The following is a 4,418-nucleotide window of genomic DNA, read 5'->3' as shown; positions in this document are numbered from 1 at the left end:
AACTTGTTAGTAAAAACAGAAACAAATACATATAACCAGATATGCAAACAAGCCCCCAAATCATATAAACCCTAGAATTTTCAATTGGATCTTACACCCTCTGTCAATCAAAATTGACAGAGGGGTTTTGTAGAGAATGGAATCGCGACCCATATGCATATTACAATTACCTGGAATGATTAAGGATGGATCAAGAACGAGGACCTAAGGCTTCGGCTCAAAGGTGAGATCAAACTAGTACAAGAACTGATTCAACAAAGCAATTAGGATGGGGTCTAGTTTCGTGATAGTGAGACGATGATGTGGTGTTTGTTAATTGAATTTTGGTCTCGTATTTATAGGCTAATGAGATCAAAACTGATCCGCAGCCATAGTCGCGATTTTTGGTTGATTATAACTTAATTAACGAGCCGTTTCTTGTTGTTAATGTTGATTATGATTCGCGTAGGTTACGGAGTAGTTTAATTAGCTTGATATCCGGCTTAATCGAAGTAAAATTGATCATTGGGGGGGTGCGAGATCGACGGGAAGAGGAAGAAAGGGGGGAAAAAGATTTTGGTTATTTTACAATATAGTCGTTGTTGTTTGGGTTGGGTCCAGTAACTGATTAAACTGAAGTTATATAATTGATATTCAAACGATATATGAAAATGTTAACGCGTAAAACATAATAAAGACAAAATCGTGTAACATAATAATACTTTGACGTAATAAATAAGATCCGGTTACAAGACGGGTAATAAATAAATACATTTATTAAACAGAAAACAAAAAAAGACGAATGTCACATCCAGCCTGACTATACTATCTTAACTGGGCCCACGCTGGCTCAGTTAATGATTAATTTCTTGTGTGTTATGCCAGTGCACTCTTCAAATAAGTTTAACGGTATTACCAAATTATGATTAATTATACAGAAAACTTAACCAATATCACCCCGTTAAACTTATTTGTAATTGCCGTTTAATTCTTTTAGTTAATAGATATTACTATGCTATTATTATAATTTATCGTATTACAAAAGAAAACTTCATAAATAAAGACTCCAAACTCGTGACAAAGTCATTGAGTCTAATATAAATTTTGAAAGAAATGAGTTAGTATTCAATATAGTGTAGTTTTTTATATTCCAAATATAAACATTTCTATGAATATTAGATATTGCACAATAAAAATAAATAAATTAAATTATCTGTTAAAAAGGGGAAAAAAGAAAAAAAAAAAACTGAAGTTACTTTTCATCCTCATTTGAAATAAGGTTTAATACGGCAATTTAGATTTTAGAATGAGGATGACCGACCTAGAAGTTACTTTTCATCCTCATTTTAAATAAGGTTTAAAAATGGTTTTTATTAAAAATCAATTTTCATAATTTGTTATAGAGCTTTAATAAATTATATTCAGCAAAGATTTTTTTCTAAACAATATTAAAAAGTATAACCTAATATAAAAATATTTTTTTAAACGATAGCTTTTTTGAGTTTAGGCATTTTTAACAAATAAAAAAAAGGAAAACAAAAGAAAAGAAAAGGAATGTAAAATAAACTTTATATAGATACAAACTTTTAAATAATAAAACAAAGTAAATATTATAAAACTAGCTTTAGAGCCCGTGTAACACACGAGATTATCCAAATAATAAAGTTATACATAAAGAAAATAAGTACATATTGTATACGAAAAAATGATTACGATCTATGCTTATATCTATACTATGTGTACATAAATTGATTTTATTTATATCATAAAATGCTTTTTTTCAAAAAAATTAAAATGAACTTAATAAATAGACATAATTACAAATTTTGTCCTTTAAAAAAAGCCAAATTACGGTTCGTGTCCTTTTCTAAGTTTCCTTGCAGGCAATGTACTTTAAACTTTTTTTTTCTACACGTTATGTCCTTTACGCTAACTGGGTTAGAAAAACTCAGTTAAATGCCCTCACGTGAGGCGCATGTGAGGGCATATTGGTCTTTTCGTCTTACATAATAAAAAAATATAAAACCCTTTCTCTCTCTTCTTTTATATTAATAACGTTTTTTCTTTTCATCTTCTCTCCTCTCCCCCTCTGTTCTTCTTTCTCAGGTGACCTCCGACCACCGCCATACATAACCACCTCCAGCCACTCAAATCCAAACACTGGATAATCCACCATCCCAATTTGCAGATCTTAATTTCATCACCATACCTCCCACTCTTCTTCTCCGTCTTCTTAAACATCTACTCCTCCGCCCACTTCCTCCTCTTCCGCCACTGGACCACCACCCTCCGCCCAATCGCCGCCAGCTGCCTCATCTCACTTCTCTCTCTATGTTCTACCACACCATCACCATAACCACTCCTCAAACACCATCACCACCGCCACCATAGCTCCGCCACCAGCCACCGCTCCATCTCCGATTCCCTCTATCTTCGAGCTGGAAACCCGTTCACGCGTATATTCTCCCTATATAATCTCAACCCCACCTTATTCTTCCCTCATGTACGCTCCAAATAGCTTGTCAATGGGTTGTCAATGGCGGCGCAGACCTAGAATGGTGGATAGGGTTTGTGACATAAACCCTAGATTGTCCCTAACGTTGAGTGAGGTGGGGGGTTTGGGACCTATTGGTAATTACATTGAATGCCATTGTTGTTGGATTGAGGCCTGATGCCTGGTCTTGTCTGATGTCTATCTTTGTATTGCTATGTGGTGTATTGTTGTTGTAAACTGTGGTGTATTGTTGTTGATGCTTATTGCTATGTTGACTTTGTCAACGTGTGATTTTGGACATGTGGTTTTATGATGTTGCTGATGGCAGTGCTGCCTGCAACTTTGTTGTTGTACTTTTGGTTGGTTGACAGGGGTTGTTTACGCTTCGGTTCAGATGGTACAACTAACAAAGCGAAAGGTGAGGTTGAGATTATATAGGGAGAATATACGCGTGAACGGGTTTCCAGCTCGAAGACAGAGGGAATCGAAGAATCAAATTAAGATCTGCAAATTGGGATGGTGGGATCCATTGGTGAAACCCTAGATTGTTAATTGATGAATCTAATTAAGATCTGCAAATTGGGATGGTGGATTAACCAGTGTTTGGATTTGAATGGCTGGAGGTGGTTATGTATGGCGGTGGTCGGAGGTCACCTGAGAAAGAAGAACATAGGGGGAGAGGAGAGAAGATGAAACGAAGAAAAAACGTTATTAATATAAAAGAAGAGAGAGAAATGGTTTTATATTTTTTTATTATGTAAGACGAAAAGACCAATATGCCCTCACATGCGCCTCACGTGAGGGCATTTAACTGAGTTTTTCTAACCCAGTTAGCGTAAAGGACATAACGTGTAGAAAAAAAAAAGTTTAAAGTACACCGCCTGCAAGGAAACTTAGAAAAGGACACGAACCGTAATTTGGCTTTTTTTATAGAACAAAATTTGTAATTCTGTCTAATAAATAATAACAATAATAATAATAATAATAATAATAACGCAAGTGCAAAAACATACATGAGAACGGTCCATCTATTGGAAATTTGATTCTCAATATCATATATATATATATATATATTTACACACACACTAGTGAGGAACCCGCACGATGCGGCGACGATGACAATTTACAGCGTGGCGCTTGTTTTCTATTAGTTTAACTCCTCTCGTAATATTATGCATAGTAATTCTGTTAGTTTCTTATTCAATGCATCGATGTAGATATAAAAGACGTGGATCGAGGCAAAACATTGGAGTGCAATACACCATATTATAAAAGAAAGTAGATGACATAGAAACAGCCTGAAGGCATCACCATTCATAATACAATAATACAATAAAACCGGTAAGAAGTTGGTCGGATGACACGTATGACTACACAATGTTCACCATTCATAATACAATAAAACCGGTAGTAATAAGTAGCAAAAAAAGAATTTTTTCCCAAACTAGTGTCGGTGGAAAATCTATTTACCATATTGGTGTTCACTGAAAACTATTTACCAAACTAGTGTTTTCCACCTATTTTTCACATTTTAAATCAACATATTAGTGTATTTTTATTTCTTCTATTAATTAATCAATTATCTATTTTTATTTTATTTTTCTTATATATTTTCATCTGATCAATACAACACGTTTTTTATATATATTTTATTTTTCATTCAACCTTTTTTTATTTTTCTTTACTGTTTTAAATCTTTGTTTTTTATTACTTCTCTTATTTGATTTTTTTAATATATCATTTTTTTCCTTATGTTTTAAAATATATTTATCATTTTATGAATTTTTATTTTCTGGGTTTAATTTTAGTATTGTAACGAACATAACTAATTCCGATCAAATTTATACCAAATAGTAGCCATGATGCATGGGTTTTACCAACGCCCGAGTTTTATCAATTTAAGTTGTTATTTTTTGTATTAAATATGTTCATTTTACAAATTTAG

The sequence above is a fragment of the Bidens hawaiensis genome, unplaced genomic scaffold, assembly GCF_021521415.1.
Source record: "Bidens hawaiensis isolate Kalapana, Puna unplaced genomic scaffold, B.hawaiensis_p1.1 tig00004412_1, whole genome shotgun sequence".
Classification (NCBI taxonomy): Eukaryota; Viridiplantae; Streptophyta; class Magnoliopsida; order Asterales; family Asteraceae; genus Bidens; species Bidens hawaiensis.
The sequence above is the reverse complement of the archived record's forward strand: the minus strand, read 5'-3'. Positions refer to the sequence as shown.